Source organism: Molossus molossus, unplaced genomic scaffold (assembly GCF_014108415.1).
Source record: "Molossus molossus isolate mMolMol1 unplaced genomic scaffold, mMolMol1.p scaffold_m16_p_5, whole genome shotgun sequence".
Classification (NCBI taxonomy): domain Eukaryota; kingdom Metazoa; phylum Chordata; class Mammalia; order Chiroptera; family Molossidae; genus Molossus; species Molossus molossus.
Window position 1 is genome coordinate 76380934 of NW_023425388.1, and position 23654 is coordinate 76404587.

General features: G+C 40.4%; 2 pseudogenes; one reads left to right on the forward strand and one right to left on the reverse strand.

The window, feature by feature from the left end:
• Nucleotides 1–354: 354 nt before the first annotated feature.
• On the forward strand, nt 355–1124 carry LOC118617478 (annotated as a pseudogene).
• A 3672-nt stretch (nt 1125–4796) lies between these two features.
• On the reverse strand, nt 4797–5802 carry LOC118617854 (annotated as a pseudogene).
• Between the last annotated feature and the right edge of the window lie 17852 nt (nt 5803–23654).

Genomic DNA, 23654 nt, shown 5'->3' on the forward strand with positions numbered 1-23654 from the left:
ATAAGTGGAAGGTTGTTGTCCTTAGATAGGAATCTTTGTATAACAGGAGAAAAGTGTATGCGGGTATAAGTAGGCTAGTGTATGTGGTTAGGAGTGTGTACTTTTCTTTATATCAATTCTATGTTCTTAGAGAACTAGAAACCAAAGCCACTGGTCAAGAGTAAGGATAGAGAGGACACGGAAGGTTTGCCAAAAGGGGTGGGGGGTCTTATGTGCCTGTCTAGAAGAGTGAGAGGAGAAAGGGTTTAGGGAAATTTAATGGACATTCTAAGCGTTCCAAGGGCTCATGTGAGAGACTATGTTGCAAATTTGAAGTGAAATCTCCTTTCTGGCACTCTGAGCAGCACTGTGGTGGACGGCAATAATAAGCACCTTAAGGAAGGCAGCAAAAAGGGAGCCAAGAAGAAAGTGGTTGATCCATTTTCTAAGAAAGACTGGTAAGATGTGAAAGCACCAGCCTATGTTCAATAAACAAAATGTTGGAAAAATGCTAGTCGTGAGAGCTCAAGGAGCCAAAATCACATCTGATAGTCCTAAGGGTCAGGTTTTTGAAGTGAGCCTAGCTGATCTGCAGAATGATAATACTGCATTTAGAAAATCCAAGATAATAACTGAGGATGTTTAGGGCAAAAATTGCCTGACAAATTTCCATGGAATGGATCTTAACTGTGACAAAATGTGCTCCATGGTCAAAAATGGCAGACCACGACTGAAGCTCATGTTGATGTCAAGACTACCAATGGCTATTTGCTTCATCTATCCGGTGTTGATTTTACTAAAAAAGTTAACAATAAGATTCAGAAGACCTTTTATGCTCAACATCAACAGGGTCACCAAATCCGGAAGATGGTGGAAATCATGACTCAGGAGGTGCAAATGACTTGAAAGAAGTGGTCAATAAATTGATTCCAGATAGCACTAAAAAAGACATAGAAAGGGCTTGCCAATCTATCTCTCTGCACCATGATGTCTTCATCAGAAAAGGCAAAATGCTGAAGAAGCCCAAATTTGAACTCAGACAACTCATGGAGCTTCACGGTGAAGGTAGCTGTTCTGGAAAAGTGACTGGGGATGAGAAAGGTGCTAAAGATGCATATGAGCCCCCAGTCCAAGAATCTATTTAAAATTCATAATTTTATTTTTTAAATTTATTTTTATTTTTTTCCCTTTATTGATTTTAGAGAAAGAGGAAGTGAGAGAGAGAGAGAGATATAGAAACATCAGTGAGAGCCCTGGCCACTTTTGCTCAGTGGTTAGAGCATCGGTCTGTGGTCCAGAGAGACCTGGGTTCAGTTCCTGCTAAGGGCACGTACCTCATTGCAGTTTGTCCTTGGCCTCAGTTGGGATCGTGTGGGTGGCAACCACTCGATGTGTCCCTTTCACGTCGATGTTTCTCTTTCTCTTTCTTCCTCTCTCTCCCTCCCACTCTATCTGAACAAAAGATGGAAAAATGTCCTCGGGTGAGGATAAAAAAAAAAAGAAACATCAATGAAAGAGAACATCGATTGGCCGCCTCCTGCATGCCCCCCACTGGGGATCTGGCCCACAAACTGGCCATGTGTCCTAACTGGGAATTGAACCGGCAACCTCTTGGTGCATGGGTCGGCACTCAACCACTGAGCCACACCAGCTAGACATAAAATTCAGAATTTTAATGGTGACAAATAAAAAATTCTATTTGTGAAAAATAAATAAATGAAAAATAAAATGAGATCTATCAGCACAGTTGTGTGTGTGTGTGTTTTGCAAGCACAACGCAGGTACAAGTGCAGAGTAAGCAGAAAGTTGGATTAATCAGAATTAGAGATTTTTCTCAGATGACTAGACTGGGAAAGAATGTGAGGAGGAACCAAGGTTACAGTGATAGGTCATGACTTTGAAACCCAATAAAGCAGGAAGGAAGGACCTGAGAGGGGGAAGGACAGAGAATAATGGTGGGCATACAAACTCTGCTTCATCTGTAGACATCTAAATCCAGCGGCACAAAATGGCCAAGGAAACCCTCAATGTTCATTGAAATATCCTTCACATAAATATTAAATGCTGTGAATAAAAATCCCTTCATACACTTTTTTAAAAATAGAAAACAATTGAATGTGTTTGCTCAGAGGCAAGAAAAGAGCAGTAGTTTGTTCATGACTAAATGTGTCAATGCTTAAAAAATATCGCACAGTCAATATTTAATCAAGTTGCCATGCCCATTTGACAGATGGTGTGCTATAGGAGTGTCATGTACAGAATTAAGAATTGATAAATCCCTGTCAGGAAAGAATGGGAATTTAAAAAATCTGTTTATCTATCTATCTATCTATCTATCTATCTATCTATCTATCTATCATCTATCTCCTCTGATAATAAACAGAAGAAATTAAAAAGATTGAGAAGCAGTCACTAGAATATCCTTGTGTCAAGAAGGAGCTTTCATAGAATGCAGAAGACATCTGTGGTTGAAATCTTGAATTCAATAAAAATGTTTCATGCACAGTAGACATAAAACAAGTATTTGTTCAATGAATCGAATGAATGAATAAATAAATGATGATGACGAGTCGTCTCTCCAACATGACATCGGTACGTCATACAATCTGTCCCATTTCACCTGTCCCTGCATGTTTAGTTTGTGCTTGGTAACTGGCGATGGTAGAACGGCTGTTCAGAATAAAGAGGCCTCTGGCTGTTGATGCGCCACAATTCTTCAGTCAGGCAATGCTTGCAGTCCACTAGACTGATGATCTTCCTTTTTTTTTTTTTTATCCTCACCTGTGGACATTTTTCCTTTTTTTGTTCAGGTAGAGTGGGAGGGAGAGAGAAGAACAGAGAGAGAGAGAAACATCGATGTGAAAGGAACACATCGAGTGGCTGCCACCTGCACGACCGACCAGGGCCGGGGACAAACTGCAACCGAGGTAAGCGCCCTTAGCGGGAACCGAACCCGGGTCTCTCAGGACCGCAGGCCGACGCTCTAACCGCTGAGCCAAACCGGCCAGGGCTGATGATCTTTCACACCCTGTGCTTTTGTAAATACTATTCTTTCAGTCTAAAAATTGTTGCCAACCTCCCATTGTCATCCCCATGACCTCTCACCCACCTCTAGCTTATCTACCTGGAAATTCCTTCTTTTTTTCCAGCAGCAATTCAAGCATCACCTCCTCTGAGAAATCTTTTTGACTCTGCCTTGGTCAATTTTTCACCTCTTCAGATTTACTGTACTTGGCAGGCCTCAGTCACTTGTTTAGTGAAGTACCCTTCCTCTATGATGACCACAACTTCTAACTCTACCCTCTTTCTCCACCTTGTGCAGCAGAGGTCTCTGGCATGCCTCTGGCACACCCACCTGCAAAGGCCCTGGTGCCCATCCCCTACCTACCGTGCCCCACAAGCTTAACCTCCCTGACTCCCAGAGTCAGTTGAAGCACCGTGCAGTGAGGTCTGGTTCTGTCACCCCGAGGTTTGGGGCCAGGTCCGATAATCCAGAAGTGCAAGGAAGGGGATTCCTTTTACAACAGGAAGATTGACCAGTGACAGAGAGAAAGTTTTCTCTCTTCCTCCTGGAGCCACAACCCCATTTGGACTGTACTAAAGCACAGAGGTTTCCATACAGCTGTCTGGAGATGTCTAGTGTGACCAAGACATCAACTGTGTTTTATTATGAATGCATCACTTTGGTTTCCCCCTTTTTTTCCTTCTTGATGCTCAATAAAGGGTTAACACAGGAGCGTTGGCCTACGTTTTGATTTTTACGACAGAGTTTGTCCTCCAAAGTCTCATAGCAACCAACACATAACTAACTTTCAATAGCCTGGGTTGTGATTGTTGATTTACTCTTAGAGAAATTCCTAAAGGAAGAAACTGTCTTTCCCTAAGTAGTCTCATTACCTAGCACCATGTTGGGAATATGGTAGGTGATTTAATAAATAATTGTTAATTGATTAATAGCTTTAATATCAAACTAAGCATAACACATTTAAAAGAAGAAATTTCCTTAGACATTTTTGTTTTAACTCCTTTCTATATGGAAGAACAAACCTGAGGCCAAAAGAAATTAAGGGACTTTTTCAAGGTCATGCAACTATTGAGTAGCATGACTAGAACAAGCACATTGATTTCCTGGTCACGCAGCACTATTCTCTTATTTGAAATTGATTATTTCCATTTATGTAAGAGCAAAACAATACCAGGACCAAGCTGATAAACCTGTGTTTCTCTAGACCATTTTAAGCCTCGGGATTATATTATTAAATTGGTTAATACTAGCAGTCTTTGCTTCTGTCCCCACTCTCCTATAAAGTTTCTGTTGTATTTTTCCCCCTGGATGACTCCAGATGGTGACTTACATGTGTTTGCAAACAGTCCCACCAGCTCCCATGTAACACCTTTCATTGCATTCCTTTTCTTCTTCAACTTCTAGTGGGATACCCACAGCCAGGTTTGGCATACCTGCAGAGCTTCAAGTGGCTCTTCCTGCTGCTCCAATGCCACCAGCACTGACCACTAATGCCCACCAAGGGCCCTGATTTTGTCCTCAGGATACCTATATGCAGCCAATCAGCGTGTTTCTTGAGAGCCAGTGTGTGGAGTCTATGCTCCTATAGTTACTTGATTTGGGGAAAGTCTCCTGCACCTCCTCAACTGTAGCACCATGTTCTGGGCACTGGAGAACAGAGCATTACTGTCTATGGCTCCTGGAGTGAAGCGAAAAAAAAAAAAAAAGAAAAGAAATCAACACCCTCTCAGCATAGCCACAGATGTGGCATCAAGCCTCTCTGCAGATGGGGATGGTCCATCAGTCGGTCAAGTCACTCTGGGTCAGCAGGATTGTGCTTTGAATCATCCTCACCAGCTCCAAGTCATCCATTTCCTGGAACAAAGACTCATCTACCTCCATATTGTTTCCAGCATCCTCCAAGAACCAGATGTCAGATGTGTCAAGATTATGATCTGTTTCAAATAGCTGTTTCCCATTTAATTTTTTGCCTGCTTGCTCTTCTTCTTCATTCATTTCTTTTTCATTTCCAAAAGTTCTGCATCAAACTTGGCTTTCCAACTTAAGAAATTCTTAATTGTCCTGGCCGGTTTGGCTCAGCAGTTAGAGGGTCAGCCTGTGGACCAAGGAGTCGCTGGTTCGATTCTGGTCAAGGGCAAGTACCTCAGTTTTGGTTAGGTCCCTGGCCCTGGTTGGGGTCGAGGGGGAGACAACCAGTCAATGTGTCTCTCTCACATCAATGTTTCTCTCTCTCTCTCTCTCTCTCTCTCCCCCTCCCTCTCCCCCTTCCTCCCTCCTTCCCACTCTATCTGAAGATAAATGGGGAAAAAATAATCCTTGGGTGAGGATTAAAAAATAATAATACAATAAAAAAAGAAATTCTCAATTATCACAGGAGTGCCATGAAATAATTTCTTTTCAGCTTCTTCTGCTTCTTTTTCTTTTTGTTTCTTTTCTTTTCTTCTAGTTTTTATTTGATCCACTATTTCATTTAGTTTTTCTTGTACAGCTGTCACTAAAGGAAAGATCATCACCATACCAAGGTTTTCTTCTGCCTGTAATGCTAATAATTTTTAAATGTTTGAGACATCTTCTAGATTTTCCTGGGAGAATATTTCATAAAGGGGGGGCTTCATCTGGGTACTTCTCACTATATGTAAACTTGAGGGTGGTCTGGACAGTGTCGTCATTCTCTCCAGCATCAGGAGTCGCAGTAATGGTGAAGCTGGGAAGATTTTCTGATACTACTGTAAAGAGTCCGGGTCGATGGACTCTGGAGCCTCCGGTCCGTTGCACTGCTCCTCGCCGTCATCTGTCATCGGGGCCCTCGCTGCTGCCCACGGCTCGCCGGGACCACGGCAGCGCTGCGAGAACGGGCAGCGGCCGGGCAGGCGCGGAGTCCCCTGCACGGGGTCCGGGGCCCAAAGCCAGGCCCGGCCTGCTGAGCACCAGCCCCGCGCAGGCCTCCCCTGCTCCTTAGCTCTGCGTTCGACTCCGTTTATTCATTTTTAATCACAGCTTGCAGTCTCGGATATGAATCTCCAGGATTGGTTCAAGGCAACTGGACCAGCTGATCAAGAGTCCTGAGACAGGGAGGAGGTAAGGTGGAAGGAGGCATACCAAGTCCCTAGCCCACCGAGACACGTTCTCCTGAATGCCCAATGTCCTAGTGCAGGGGTCAGCCCATGGCTGTGTTTCTTTGACCAGTGAGCTAAAAATGACGTTTATGCTTTTATTTATTTAAATTTTTTTATTGATATTTATTTATTTATTTATTTTTATCCTCACCCGAGGACATTTTTTTTTGAATTTTTTATTTTTTATTTATTTATTTATTTTATATGAATTTTTATTTATTTTTTTGTTACAGATATTTTACCTTTTTACCCCATTGGCACCCCCCACCCCACCCCACCTCCGCCCCATCCCCGGCTTAGTTGCCGAGGACATTTTTTGATATATTGTTCAGATAGAGTAGGAGGGAGAGAGAAAAACATCGACATGAAAGGGACACATCGAGTGGTCGCTACCCCCACGACCCAACCAGGGCCGGGGACAAACTGCAACCAAGGTATGTGCCCTTAGCGGGAACCGAACCTGGCTCTCTCTGGACCGCAGGCCAACGCTCTAACTGCTGAGCCAAACCAGCCAGGGCTTGATTGATTTTCAGAGGAAGGAAAAAGGAGAGAGAGAGAGAGAGAGAGAGAGAGAGAGAGAGAGAGAAACATTGATTGGCCACCTCCTGCAAACCCTGGACCAGGGATCAAGCCCACAACCTGGGCATGATCCCTGACCAAGAATCCAACCTGTGACCTCTTGGTCCATGGGTTAATGCTCAACCACTAAGCCACATCAGCTGGGCAATTTTTATACTTTTAAAAGGTTGAACATACACACATACACACACACACACACACACACACACACACACACACACACACCCCAAAGAAGAGTATATTGCAGAGACCCATGTGACCTACAAAACCTGAAGTATTTACTACCTGTCCCTTTACAGAGAGAGTTTGTGTACTCTTGTCCTAGAGGGAAAACAAAATGCAAAATTAGAAATGGGAAATACTTCAATGTACAATATGAACTATGTAATTGTAAACTATAAATCAGTTCCATTTGTTCCACAACGATATTAAAATCTTGCAAATTTTTTTTCGTCATGATGGGAACCGAAAGCATAGAAAAGTGAGTTTAATCTGATGATGGTTGGTCACTGCCCCAGTAGATGAGGGCCCTGCCTCCAGGCCTTGTGGCCCTGTGCTGCCTCTGGTCTTAGAGCCTGACCTGGCAGTTGAGGGAGACTCCATCCTCTCACATTCTGTCCCATTATTCTTGAACCAAAGGAATCACTTTATTTCTGTCTTCCCTTAGGATGAGGAACCCCGTCCTCCCAGAATAGAAGTCCTCAAGCTTTTCTGCAGATAGAATTTTGAGGATCTTGGACCACAGGTTCTTCAGCCCTGCCCAGAGGAGAATAAATCTGAAGTCAAACACAGTTAAGACTCAAACTGTGGCCCCCTCTCAATTTGGTTTAGAATAGACCAAAAGTATAAATATCTACTTCCTCTTTGCTACATATTTCCTTCCAGGCCTGACCTCAATGTAAAATTTAATAAAAATTTCTTGGAAATGAAGGATGGTTATATTTCATTTATATATTCTTTGCCTTTGAAATTTAAATTTTCTGCCCTTTTTGGCTTGTTGTTTGCTAGCTCATCATTGATAGATAAAGGTTCCATATGTCAAGAAATATTCTAGGATGCCAGAAACAAGAAAAATAGAAACCTTGCCATGTGTTACTGGTTTATTTGCTCATTTGAGCTTACCACTCCATGTCTGTTCTCCAAGTGTCAATTAAAAACAGCAACAAAGTAATGTATTGTTTTTGGCTTAGGAGGAAAACAAGGCTTCAACATTAATATAATTAACACCTCTTAGCTTATTGATATTAGATTAAAACATTAAGGATTGTGACACCGATGCCACAAATGTGCTTAACTTTACCCATGTGCTCACTTTTCTTTTTACTTTAAAATTTTTTCTTTATTGATTTTAAAGAGAGAGGAATGGAGAAGGAGAGAGAGATAGAAACATTGATGAGAGAGAACATCGATTGGTCACCTCCTGCATGCCCCCACCTCCTGCATGCCGGTTTGATTCCTGGGCATGTGTCCTGACCAGGAATCAAACCGGCACCCTCTTGGTGCATGGGTTGACACTCAACCACGGAACCACATTGGCCGGGCTCTTTTGCTTTTTATAAATGGATGGAGAAGAGGAGTTTCCATCAAAAGTAGCACCAGACTGTTGCCAGTCACCTGTCACCTCTGTGGTGTGGTCTGTAATTAGCTAATTTCCTCTCTGAGACTCGGTTTCTTTTCTTGCAAAATACAGCATCCATTTGTCATTTATCTATCCCTTTTGGACGACATTTGAGTAGAAAATGAAATCGTGTCTACAGAGTGTTTCATGTTTTTTGGAAGAGAGGTTTTCTAGCATTTTAAGGACACTTTCTGGAAGGACAGGTGGATTCACCTGAGATGGTACTAAAGCTGCCACCGAGAATGCAGACTGGGAAAATGAACCTGCCCGATGGGCTGATGATCATGCACAACCCAAAGCCTTGGATTCTTGGCTCAAACATCTCTTTAGTTGTTCTTCAACCATGACCCATGCCATCTTAGACCCTCGGTGAAAGAGGAGCTTAGATTTGACAGAACTTTGATTCTACATATTTGGAATAAATACACTTCACAATAGTACCTGTAACTTTCTTTCAACTTTCCAAAGACCTGCTTTTTAACTCTTTTCCATTCTGTCCTGTTGTGGACCTCTGCTTATTTCAGTACAATAGAACCTAAATAAGTCAAACAAAAAGGAATCAAATTGATAGGATATTTAAAAAAATAAGCAATGGAACAAAACAAAAACAACAGTAGCTGTTTTCTTAGATTAACCAATGTTTATGTTTATTGGGTAAAATACCTCACCGCATGCCCATCACCTGGAGGGTAATCACTGTTCTCTGCTATGCTGCTTTACTGCTCCCTCCAGGAGTGCTGCATGCTCATCGAGGTTCTGTTGTTTACCCTCAACCTGGGTTAGGCTATTTGTATTTTTAGTGTAATGATCAAGTTTAATTACATTTTGCCAAATTTTATTAAAATAGAAGTTTGAGAAAAAAATTATTTTTTCCAATAAAATCTATGAATATTCTGGAAAGGACTATAAAAATAAATCACAATAATAGTTACTGTCGGACTAAATGTGAGCAAGTGGTTATTAAAGATTGGAGTAAACCCTGGCCAGTGTGGCTCAGTGATTGAGTATCAACCCATGCACCAGGAGGTCACCGGTTCAATTCCCTCTCAGGGCACATGCCCAGGTTATGGGCCTGATTCCCAGTGGGTGGCATACAGGAGGCGGCCAATCAATATTCTCTCTCAGCAATGTTTCTATCTCTCTCTTCCCCACTCTCTCTCTAATATTAATAAAGAAATTTTTTTTTTTACTATTGGGGTTAAGTAATAAAAATTTTGTACTCAAATCATCTAAAATAAAAATCCTCAAGTTCTTGTTCCATTAAAAACACACACGCACTAAAAATGAAAACTGCAGATGTGAACTATAGGTATGCTGAAAGAAAGAAAAATACTATGGAATTCAATAGAACAATAATGAAAGGGAACACCAGTAAAGAAATAAGAAAAGCTATAAATCACTAGATATAGACAAAGTAATGTGGCTGGATCTTAAAAATATGATGCTGAGCCCTGGCTTGTGTTGCCCACTGGTTAGAGCATCGGTCCGCTCACCAAAGGGTCATGGGTTCGATTCCCGGTCAAGGGCATGTAGCTAGGTTGCAGGTTTGATCCCTGGCTGTGGTCCAGGCACATGCGAGAGGCAACCAATCAATGTGTTTCGCTCATACTGATGTTTCTTTCTCTCTCTCTCACCCACTACCTCCCTCCCTTCCATTCTCTCCAAAAAAATCGATGAAAAAAAAAAAAATCCTTAAATGAGGATTAACAACAACAAAAAATATGATGCTGAGCCTTGGCTGGTGTGGATCAGTTGGTTGAGCATTGTCTTATGCACTGAAAGGTTGCCAGTTCGACTTTTGGTCAAGGTACATACCCAGGTTGTGGGTTTGATCCCTGGTCGGGGTGCGTATGGAGGCAACCAATCAATATTTCTCTCTCATGTCGATATTTCTCTCTCTCCCTCACCCTCTCTCTCTAAAATCAATAAAAACATATTAAAAAATTTAAAAAATAAATAAATACATCCGGCTGCTGGTGATCCTTGGCTTTTCTGTCTGTGAAATCAGGAGTTTGGCAAAATAGTCAGAACCCCAGAGGAGATGCCTGCTGAACTTAGATCGATCTGTGTGATCATCCAGCAGAAGTCTACCAGTTCCATCATCAGTGAGCATCTTGGTTGATGTATTAAAGCCTGGAAAGAATCTCCAGAGAGCATCTCCAGCTTACTACAGGAAAAAGGGGAAGAGAAAGGGAAAATGCTGGCAGAAGGACTTTCTTATCAGTATTTTTTGCTTTCCTATTAATCTTCCTCTATGCCCATGATGCCCTTGTGCACTGTTATCTTTAAGAGTGTAAGCTGAAGAATGATTGAATTGTTCAAATTTTCCTTTCTTAGCCTCCTATGGAAAGTACAAAGCCAATCATATACTGCTGTCCTGAGGTGTCGCCTCGGAGGTCTAGACTGGGCTTGTGAAAGGATTAACATGCCTTTGGCTAGAGATTTACTATATCTGTCCTTGGAAGAAAAAAAGAAAAGAAAATACAGTGATACCTCGGTTCTCGAACATAATTCGTTCCAGGAGGACGGTCGAGAACCAAATTGTTCGAGAACTGAAGCAATGAAACCCAATAGGAAATAATGGAAACTGGATTAATTTGTTCCAAGCCCCAGAAAATGCCTATTTACTGGCCTAATTTGTATATAATATGTAGAAAAACATAAGTCTCAACAAGAAATAAAAGTGTACAGTATGTATTAAAAAAATAACAGCTTTATTCTTAAGGAAAGTAGAGATGGTTGATTTTGGCACGCCATACTCAGCAGACAGATCCGAAACACGTGTGCCCTGTTCATATTTGGCAATGATTTCTTTCTTCAGCTCAATAGTTGTTCTCACAGCTTTCCGCTTACCTTTGTCTGCATTACCACTTCTGGCTTTCTTTGGACCCATGTCTAAGGGTTAAATTCAGTGTAAAGCGTGACTCTCTCCACAAAGCGTGACTCTCTCTCTGCACTCACACTGATGACGCAAGCAAGGCGCGCTGGGCCGAATGAACGCCATTCGGCTCAACTCGGCTCATCTCGGAAGTTCGAGTTCCAAATATTTGTTCGGATTCCAAGACAAAAGTTTCTCGAATCTCCTGGTCGAATACCGATTTGGTCAAAAGTCAAGGCGTTCGAGAACCAAGGTATCACTGTACATAAAAGGAAACGATTAGTTCAAAGTCTAAATTTTTATTTTATGGATGTACAATGTTCAGGTTGCTACATAATCACCACAGTTTTCAGCCATGCTAAGACAGTGGTTCTCTTTGTAGGTTGTTCGACAGTGTTGTGCCAGCCAACAGGAGGAAAAACTAGACTCACAGAGGGTATTAAAGAAAGTCACACTAATGACGACACAATTTCCTGAATTTGTGTTATATTACAGAAAGACTTAACATTCAGTAATTCTCCTTAATCTACCAAGATAATGGAACTACATTTAATGTAAGTATTCAACAGTGATCTTTTATTTTGATGTCAGTTTTTTGATAAAGTTTTGATTATGGACACACACAAAAAGTGCGAAGACAAATGTACCTGCTGCAGAGTTTCTCAGGATGGACATTAACCATGTCTTTTATTTTCTGTGTTCTGATGTTTTGATATTTGGGACCTTCCAGGGCTAGCCAATTCCTACACAGTTAAAACTCATTCATGCAGATGCCTTTTAAATACAAACCAGCCAATTCAGAGCCCATACCCCCAATCACCTCCTGTATCCGGTTCTCACTCTCTGGCTTACTATCCACCAGCTCTAATTACCCCAGGGCTGGGTACCAGACATGTGGAGACAGCTGCTTTACCCCAGAGATCATTGAAATTATTGAACCAAGACCATCCTAAACCTTACTCTGCCTCTTTCATTCCTTCCAACCGAAACCAGATAAAAACCCTTGCCCATGTTCCACCCTTCTCTGGTCCCTCTGACGCTTGTCCCTTGGTCCTTCATGATGTGGCATGCCCCTTCCTCTTGGAAATGAGGAGTGACAAACTATCATTTCAATGGCAGTTGGGCACTTGTCTCCTGATCTGTTGGCCTTGCCATACATAAATAAATTAAAACAGAGAAAGCACACTATACTGGAAGGCAAATCCCAAGAGGCCATCTTTTAAGGTATGGTTTCTTCATGAGACTTTCCCTGACTTCATCAGCTTACAATGAACTTATCTCCTCATGTACATCAGCATCATTGCTTATGTCTCCCACTTGACACTTAGACATCTGTTACTTCACAATAACATGTCTGTGTTTAAATTTCTTGTGTGTGATCTTGTTCTTCTAACTGAAATATAATTTCCTCAGGGTATAATTTCTCCGATGTATAATTCTCAATATCTTCTAACAAGTACTAACAAATTAATTTATAAATAGACAGATGTAAGTTACTAAATTTGACCCCCAACCCACAAAGATCTACTTCTTTTTCTTCTTTCTAAACATTCTGTTTGCAGATGACTTGTATGACATATGACTGTGACAAGTCCCCAACGGCAAACCTCTGTTGCTGTGAGCAGGTGCTGTTGTTGCCTCTATGTCTGTGGCACCTATGCTTAAATCAGCTTGATTTTGTTTCCTGTGAATTACCAGTGGGGTAGAAAGCAACCCTAACACTATCTTCAGTTCAGTTATCAAGTCTGCATAAATATCTTAGATGTTAAAGTCCTAGTGGAACTTTGTGCAATATCATGTGTGATTCTTTGAGATATGAATATGTTTTGATAATGGTATGGGCCAAATTGTACTCCTCCCAAATTCATATATTGAAGTCCTAGCCCTCAATGTGACTATAGAAGGAGAAAGGGCCAGTGAGGAAGTAACCAAGGTAAACATGGGACTCATCCAATAGAATTGGTGTTCTTAGAAGGGAAGAGACCCAAAATCTTTCTCTGCACGCATAGAGAAGAGGCCATGTGAGGACAAAACAAGAAGGCAGCTGTTTATAAGCCAGGAAGAGAGGTGTCACCAGAAACCAAATCTCTGACAGCACCTCAGTCTTGGAGTTCTATTCTTAAAACTGTGAGAAAATGCATAAATCTCTGTTGTTTGAACCACCCATTCTATGGTATTTTGTTATTGCAGGTCAAGTAGATTAATACAGACAATAAAAAATTGTGATCAGAAGATGAAATGTGTGTGTGTGTGGCGGGGGAATCTGTGTATAATTTTGGAATTGGACTAAGAGCATTGAAGAAGCCCTGCATTCGGGGAAGAACCAGTAGGTCAAAGGATGCTAAATGAAAAGTTGGTATTATAAATATATGAACCTGCTCAAAGATGATACAAAAGGGAATAGTGAGGACTGTAGTCAAACCATATAGCACATGTCCTGTTAAAATTCTGATTTTCTAAAGCCTCCATATAGGATAAACAAAACACCTCAATAAGGCTCTAGTTACTCTAGTGAATGTCTTTGGCAGTATAGGTGACCGAGATTGTCCTCTGGAGAGCACTGAGGTGGGGGTTCCATAGGTGAATAGAATCTACACAAACAGAGAGATAAGGAAAGAAGTTTGAGGGAGGAGGAAAGATATGGAACAGGCTCTAGAAAGAACTGACTGCTAGGGTTATGTGACACAGGTAGATTAAAGTTTTTTAGGTTCCTTTTAAGGTCGATCAATTTTATTGGGGTAGAGGCACCATATAAAGAAGACTAGAAGCTACATGCAAAAAAATGAAGTTAGACAACCAACTTACACCATATTCAAGAATAAACTCAAAATAGATAAAAGACTTAAATGTGACTTATGAATTCATAAAAATCCTAGAAGAAAACATAGGCAACAAAATTTCAGACATCACACACAACAGAATTTTTACTGATATAACACCTAAGGCAAGAGAAATAAAGGAAAAAATGAACTCATGGGATTACATCAAATTAAAAAGCTTCTGCACACCAAAAGAAACAAGCATCAAAATGAAAAGGGAGGATTTACAATGAAAATAAAGACAGATCGTGAGGAAGGGGCAACCGAAAGGCAGCCTGGAGGACCACATAACCAGGGACACTGACTCAATCCTGGTAGGCTTGCAAGGATGCAAGAGGGGGCCGGGAGCCCACGGTCCGCAGCGTCTTGGGCTCGAATTTGGCTGGGACCAGTGGACTCTGCTAGAAGCTGCTACTGCCTCGGCTGCGTCCAGCGACCACGGCTGAGTCCTGCGAACTCAGCTATGTGCTATGCCCTCGGCTGGTGCCGCAGACTCAGCCACCTTTAGCTGGGAGCAGTGCCCTCGGGTTAAAAGTCCCAGGCAGCTCCACAGCACAGAGCCTGGACAGAGGTGAAATTGGCAGCAGCCACTCACCTTGGGCTCTGGCAGAGGGAGAGAAGACTGGACTGGACCTGTGTAGGGACACTCAGGATTTGGAGGGCACTCAGAGCTCTTGCTGAGTACAGCCACGCAGGACTGTGGTCATCTTACTCCTTCCCGGGGCCTGGGTAGAGACGGCGGCCCCTCCCTCCGAGATTAAACCCCACCTGGTGGCCCTTGAAATGCTAATTGAGGCCCAATAACAACCAGCATCTGCCCCACCCTCGGGAAATCCTCTTACACTGAGCACCTGAGGGAGTATTTCAGGCAACTCAGAAACCAAGGTTCTTCAGGTGATCTCTACTAATAGCCTCCAGGCAAAAAAAGCTAGAGGATAACTGTACCATTCCTGGACTAGCAACTCTAACCAGGAAAGTTAAGACTTGACAGTGGTGTTTAAAGTGGGTCCTCCCTGCATTATCCAAACCCAGGAGAGGGAGCCACAAACAGCAGAACACCAACACCCACAGGGAAAATTTGGCAGACTCCAAAGCCCACTGTGATAGCCAAAATAGTGAAAAACAGAAGCAAAAGCCAAATGAAAGAACAAGAGACCTTGAAGACCAAATGAAGATGAGATAAATGAGGTGCAGTTAAGCAAGTTAACAGAACTAGAATTCAGAGCCATGATCTTGAAGAAGCTCAACAGCATGTGTAAGGACATAGAGATGCTAAAAATAAGCCAATTGGAAATTAAAAACCACCAAGAAGAGATAAAAAAAAAAAAAAGACATATTAGAAATGAAAAACACATTGGAACATCTAAAAAGCAGAGTAGAGGAAGCTGAGGACTGAATCAGTGAATTAGAAGACAGGGTAGAAAAAAATCAACCAATCAATAAAACAAAAAGAAAAAAAGATTCAAAAACGGGAAGATAGCTTAAGAGAACTGGGGGACAACTGGAAACGTAATAATATTAGCATCATAGGAGTCCCCGAAGAAGAAGAAAATGAGCAAGGGTTAGAGAATATATTCAAAGAAATAGTGACAGAAAACTTTCCTAATTTGGTGAAGGAAGAAGGCATTCAAATTCAAGAAGCACAGAGAGCCCCAAGTAAGAAGAATCCAAACGGGCCCACACCAAGACACATAGTAATCAAACTGCCAAAAATGAAAGACAAAGAGAGAATCCTAAAAGCAGCAAGAGGTAAGCAACAGATTACGTACAAAGGAAACCCCATAAGGCTCTCAGCTCACTTCTCACAAGAAACACTACAGGCCAGAAGAGAATGGCATGAAGTAATCAAGGTCATGAGAAACAAAAATCTGAATCCAAGACTACTCTACTCAGCAAGGCTATAATTCAAAATAGAAAGTCAAATAAAGAGCTTCCCAGACAAAACAAGGCTAAGGGAATACATTAGCACCAAACCAGCACTGCAAGAAATGTTAAAAGGACTGCTGTTATTAGCAAGAGAAATGGGAAGAAAAATAGAACCACAATAAACAAAAATGGCAATAAATAAGTACATATCAATAATCACCTTAAATGTAAAGGGATTGAATGCTCCCATAAAAAGACACAGAGTAGTTGATTGGATAAGAAAGCATGACTCATCTATATGTTGTTTACCGGAGACCCACCTCACAACAAAAGACTCACATAAATTGAAAGTGAAGGGATGGGAAAAAATCTTCCAAGCAAACAGAAAGGAAAAAAAAGCTGGGGTAGCAATACTCATATCTGATAAAATAGATCTCAAAAATGAAGGCCATAACTAGAGACAAAGAAGATCACTACATAATATTAAAAGGATCTATCCAACAGGAAGATATAACCTTGATAAACATATATGCACCCAATATAGGAGCACCAAAATATATTAAAAATCTTCTGGAGGACTTCCAAAGAGAAATCGACAGCAATACAATTATAGCAGGGGACTTCAACACCCTGCTGACATCACTGGATAGATCCTCTAGACAAAAAATTAGCAAGGAAACAGAGACTCTAAATGAAGCACTAGACCAAATGGATTTAATAGATATCTACAGAGAATTATACCACCAAACTACAGAATTCACATTCTTCTCAAGTGCACATGGAACATTCTCAAAGATAGACCATATGTTAGGGCACAAACTAAGTCTCTACAAGTTCAAGAAGACTGAAATTATATTAAGCATCTTCTCAGATCACAATGGCATGAAACTAGAAATCAATTGCAACAAGAACATACAAAGTCATTTGAACACATGGAAGCTAAAGAGCATGTTATTAAACAATGAATGGGTCACCAAGGAGATCAAGGAAGAAATCAAAAACTTCATGGAAACCAGTGAAAATGAAGACACAACAACACAAAATCTATGGGATGCAGCGAAAGCAGTTCCAAGAGGGAAGTTCATAGCACTACAGGCCTACCACAAAAAACAAGAAAAATCTCTAATAGACTATCTAACCTCACAACTTAAAGAACTAGAAAGCAAACAAAAAGAAAACTCCAGAGCAAGTAGAAGGAAGGAAATAGTAAAGATCAGAGCAGAAATAAACGACATAGAGACCAAAAAAAAAAAACAATTCAAAGGGTCAATGAAACAAAGAGCTGCTTTTTTGAAAAGATAAACAAGATTGATGGACCCTTAGCTAGACTCACCAAGAAACAAAGAGAGAGAACCCAAAAACACAAAATCAGAAATGAAAGAAGAAGTAACAACTGACACCACAGAAATACAAAAGATCGTTAACAAATACTATGAACAATTATATGGCAACAAATTTGACAATCTAAGTGAAATGGACAAATTTCTAGAAACACATAGTCTCCCAAAACTGGATCAGGAAGAGATAGAAAACTTGAAGAGACCAATATCAACAGAAGAAATTGAAGATGTAATCAAGACTCTCCCAGCAAACAAAAGCCCAGGGCCAGATGGCTTCACGGGGGAGTTTTACCAAACATTCAAAGAAGAACTAACACCCATTCTCCTCAAACTATTTCAAAAAATTCAAGAAGAAGGAAGACTTCCAAACTCGTTTTATGAAGCCAGCATAATTCTAATTCCAAAATCAGAAAAAGACACTACAAAGAAAGAAAATTACAGGCCAATATCCCTGATGATCATAGACACCAAAATCCTGAACAAAATATTAGCAAATCGGATCCAGCAATACACCAAAAAAATTATCCAACATGATTAAGTGGGATTCATCCCAGGAATGCAAGACTGGTACAATATCCGCAAATCAATAAACGTGATACACTACATAAATAAAATGAAGAATAAAAACCACATGATCATATCAATAGATGCTGAAAAAGCCTTCGACAAAATCCAGCATCCATTTCTGATAAAAATGCTCAGCGATGTGGGAATAGAGGGATCATATCTAGACATAATAAAGGCCATATATGAAAGACCTACAGCCAACATCATACTCAATGGACAGAAACTAAAAACATTTCCCTTAAGAACAGGAACAAGGCAAGGATGCCCACTTTCACCACTCTTATTTAACGTTGTACTGGAAGTCTTAGCCACAGCAATCAGACAGGAAGAAAATATAAAAGGGATCCAAATTGGAAAGTAGGAAGTGAAACTGTCATTATTTGCAGATGACATGATAGTATACGTAGAAAACTCCAAAGACTCCATCAAAAATTTACTAGACTTAATAAATGAATTTGGCAAAGTAGCAGGATACAAAATTAATGTCAAGAAATTGATGGCATTCTTATACACCAATGATGAACTCACAGAAAGAGAAACTACGAAAACAATCCCATTTACCATTGCAACAAAAAAATTAAGATACCTAGGAATAAACATAACCAAAGAAATAAAGGACCTATTTGCAGAAAACTACAGGTCATTGAAAAAAGAAATAGAGGAAGATATAAAAAAGTGGAAGCACATACCCTGTTCATGGATTGGGAGAATTAACATCATTAAAATGTCCATATTACCCAAAGCAATCTATAGATTCAATGCTATCCCCATCAAAATACCAATGGCATACCTCACAGAATTAGAAGTACTTCAAAAGTTCATATGGAACCAAAAAAGACCTCGAATGGCCACAGCAATCTTGAAAAGAAAGAACAAAGTTGTTGGGATCACATTACCAGATTTCAGGTTATACTACAAAACCACTGTAATCAAAACAGCTTGGTACTGGCACAAGAACAGGCATATAGACCAGTGGAACAGAACAGAGAACCCAGAAATGGACCCAAGGCAATATGCTCAATTAATATTTGACAAAGGTGGCAAGAGCATACAATGGAGTAAGGACAGCCTCTCTAATAAATGGTGCTGGGAACATTGGACAGCTACATGCAGAAAAGTGAAACTAGACCATCAACTTACACTCTATACAAGAATAAACTCGAAATGGATAAAAGACTTAAATGTGACTCATGAATTCATAAAAATCCTAAAAGAAACTGTAGGCAACAAAAGTTCACACATCATACGCAGCAGAATTTTCACTGATACATCACCTAAGGCAATAGAAACAAAGGAGAAAATGAACAGATGGGACTACATCAAACTCAAAAGCTTCTGCACAGCGAAAGATATAATCATCAACATGGAAAGGCTACCCACTGTATGGGAGAACATCATTGCCAATGATATATCAGATAAGGGGTTAATTTCCAATATATATAGAGTGCTCATTACAACTCTACAAAAGGAAGACAAAGAACCCAACTAAAAATGGGTAGAGGAACTAAATAGACACCTCTCCAGACAGGACATACAAATGGCTAAGAGACATATGAAGAAATTCTCATCATCACTAATCATCAGAGAGATGCATATTAAAACAACAATGAGGTATCACCTCACACCTGTCAGAATGGCCGCCATCAACAAATCATCAAACAACAAGTGTTGGCGAGGGTGTGGAGAAAAGGGGACTCTAGTGCACTGCTGGTGGGAATGCAGACTAGTGCAGCCACTATGGAAAACAATATGGTGTTACCTCAAAAAATTAAAAATTGAACTGCCATTTGACCCAGTGATCCCACTTCTAGGAATATACCCTAAGAAGCCTGAAACACCAATCAGAACGAATATATGTACCCCCATGTTCATAGCAGCACTATTTACAATAGCTAAGGTCTGGAAACAGCCCAAGTGTCCATCAGTAGATGAATGGATAAAAAAGCGTTGGTACATATACACAATGGAGTACTATAGAGCTGTAAGAAAGAAAGATCTCTTATCCTTTGAGACTACATGGAGGGACCTGGAAAGTATCATCCTAAGTGAAACAAGCCAAACAGAGAAAGACAAGTATCATATGATCTCACTCATTTGTAGAATATAATGAACATAACAGTCTGAGGAATCGGGTAGTCCCAGAGACGTAGAAGTAGGGTACAGACTGACAATCCCCAGAAGAGGGGGTGGTGGGGGAGAAATAAACCACAGAACTTATATGCATGTATGCATGAACAATGGACATGGACAACAAACTGGGGACAGGGCAGGGAGGGAGGGGGAGAGGGGAATTAGTGGAGGAAAAAGGAGAAACATCTGTAACAAAAATTAATTAATAAAGAAAATGGAAAGGGATTCCACTATATGAGAGAGCATAACTGTCAATGATACATCAGATAAGGAGTTAATCTCCAAAATAGATAGAGTGCTCATACAACTCAACAAAAGGAAGACAAAGAATCCAATTAAAAATGGGCAGGGGACCTAAAGAGACACCTCTCCAAACAGGATTTAGAAATGGCCAAGAGATTCAACATCACTAATCATCAGAGAGATGCAAATTAACATGTCTATGAGGCATCACCTCACACCTGTCAGAATGGCCACCATCAACAAATCATCCAACAACAAGGGTTGGCGAGTTGTGGAGAAAAGGGGACTCTAGTACACTGTTGGTGGGAATGCAGACTGGTGCAGACACTGTGGAAAACAATATGGTGTTTCCTCAAAAAATTAAAAATTGGACTGCCATTGGATCCAATGATTCCACTCCTAGGAATTTATCCTAAGAAGCCTGAAACACCAACCAGACAAAATATATGTAATCCTATGTTCAAAGCAGCATTATTTACAGTTGCTAAGATCTGAAAACAGCCCAAGCATCCATCAATAGATGAGTGGATAAAAAAGCTATAATACATATAGACAATGGAATACTATGCAGCCATAAGAAAGAAAGATGTATTATCATTTGAGACATGAAAGGACCTGGAGAGTATTATGCTAAGTGAAATAAGCCAGTCAGAGAAAGACAAATATCACAAGTTCTCATTTATTTGTGTAATATAATGAACAAAACAAACTGATGAACACAAAGGACCCAGAGACGTGGATGTGGGGTAGAGACTGACAAACCTCAGAAGAGGGGGTTGGAGGGGAGAGAAGAGTTACACCACAGAACTTATATAGATGTATGTGTAACCAATGGACATAGACAACTTTGTTAGGGGTAGGGGGGATCTGGAGGAGGGTGTCAATGGGGGATAAAGGAGAACCATCTGTAACAAAAATAAATAAACTAATTAAAAAAATAAAGTAAATAAAACTGTCAAAAAAAAAAAGAAGACTAGAAAAGAGGGATAGAAAAGTTTATACTGGGTTTGGTGACAAATTCTGGACTAATAACTTTGGATATCAAGTGATTCATTTCAGCAATAGAAAGTTATCATTAAAACAAAACAGTACCAAGTGAATCGTAAGAACTGGTTAGGATTTTTTGGAAGGAGAAGGAATTGGAATGAATTCCTATGACTCTACACACTTAAGTACAGCCTGGTTTGCCACTTTATCCTAGATGATATATTGCAGGTAAGCAAATCACCTGGGGATCTTGTTAAAATATAGAAACCAGAATGATATCACCTTGCACCTGTCAGAATGGCTATGATAAAAAAGTTAGCAAATAGCAAGTATTGGCGAGGATATGGAGAAAAGGGAATCACTATGCACTGTTAGTAGGATTGTAAATTGGTGCAGTCACTATGGAAAACTAATATAATATTATATGCCAATTATACTTTGATAAAAGTAAAAGAATATGTAGGGTCTGATTCAACAGGTTTGAGATGAGGCCCGAGGTTCTGCATTTTCAACAAACTGATGATGCTGACGCTGCTGGTCTCTAACCACACTGTAATTTGCAAAGAATTAGATGACCTCTAAATTCACTTAAAACCTATAGTTTCTTGATTTTACTACCTATCATGCTGAGAAAATAGGCTGAAATTTGAATTCAACATCAGCTTGAGTCATTCTGCTTGTCCCTATTGGTGCAATTGTGCATTTCAGAATGCCAAGTCAAACCATGCATAAAAGGATTAAACACATCTCTTTGCCTTGCAATGTCCTCACCACACACTGTGAAAAAGAAGAAAATAAGCACAAGATTCTGAAAAGACTATAACTGGACTTGTGATAAAACAAAAAACAACTTTGCTATCTCCAGAAAGAAAGATATAAAGGAAATAATTGTGGGGCTCAATCATGGGTTATTTTTGTTTTGTTTAAGAATATAGTTTGGCCCTGGCCGGTTTGGCTCAGCAGTTAGAGCATCGGCCTGCGGTCCTGAGAGACCCGGGTTCGGTTCCCGCTAAGGGCACGTACCTCGGTTGCAGTTTGTCCCCGGCCCTGGTTGGTTGTGCGGGTGGCAGCCACTCGATGTGTTCCTTTCACATCGATGTTTTTCTCTCTCTCTCTGTTCCTCTCTCTCCCCCCCACTCTACCTGAACAAAAAATGGAAAAATGTCCTTGGGTGAGGAGAAAGGAAGGAAGGAAGAAAGGAAGGAAGGAAGGAAGGAAGGAAGGAAGGAAGGAAGGAAGGAAGGAAGGAAGGAAGGAAGGAAGGAAGGAAGGGAGGGAGGGAGGGAGGGAGGGAGGGAGGGAGGGAGGGAGGGAGGGAGGGAGGGAGGGAGAGAGAGAGGAAGGAAGGAAGGAAGGAAGGAAGGAAGGAAGGAAGGAAGGAAGGAAGGAAGGAAGAAAGAAAGAAAGAAAGAAAGAAAGAAAGAAAGAAAGAAAGAAAGAAAGAAAGAAAGAAAGAAAGAAAGAAAGAAAGAAAGACAATAGTTTGGCTATGTGGACTCTAAATAACAAAAAAAGTCAAACTCATAGACACAGAGAGTAGAAGAGTAGTAGCCAGGCAATGGGGGAAATAGGGATAGGTTGATAAATGAGTACAAACTTCCATCTGCAAGATGAATAAGGTCTGAGTATCTGTAGTTGATAAAGCTGTATTTGTTAAGAGAGTAAAACTTAAATGATCTCACCAAAAATAAAAATAAAAAATTCTCCATTAGGGGAGAATCCTTTCACAGTGTATAAACATATATCAAACCACCACGATGTACACTTTAAATATTTTACAATTTAAATGTCAATTATACCTCAATAAAGCTGAAATGAAAGAATATAGTTTGGCTTGCTCACTGAATATAAAACTAAATCTCACCGTATCATCATATAATTTCCATGAAGCTGCATGTGAACAAAATATTTTCTCAAATTAGCTTTCCCCGGTTGCTCCATTTAGACCTTGAGGATATGGACATACAGAAAATACTTTGTCAGCAGTATGTTAAAAATATTTAAGAATCACAAACTTTCATTTTAAAGAGTTTCTATCTAGGCACCCTTTTACTTTTATTTTATTATTTTTTTTAATTTTTAAAAAATAGGATGAATTTTATTTTTTCTTTATTGATTTTAGAGAGAGAGGAAGTGAGAGGGAAAGAGAGAGAGAAACATCATGAGAGAGAACATCCATTGGCTGCCTCCTGCATGTTCCCCACTAGGAATCGGGCCCACAACCTGGGCATGTGCCCTGACCCAAAATCGAACCCGCGACCTCTTGCTGCATGGGTCGACACTCAACCACTGAGCCACACCAGCCGGACAAGTATCATTTTACTTTTAATCTTTGACATGATCAACATGAAGAAGGTGGCTTGTTTCAAAATAAAAAATACATTGAATTTTAATGAGAGCAGGTCAGATGACTCGTTTATGTAAAGTACCTTGACTATAGAATAGTGGGATTTAAGGACTAAAAAGTGTTCTGTGAAATCATATGTTCTGTTTCCTTCATTTTACAA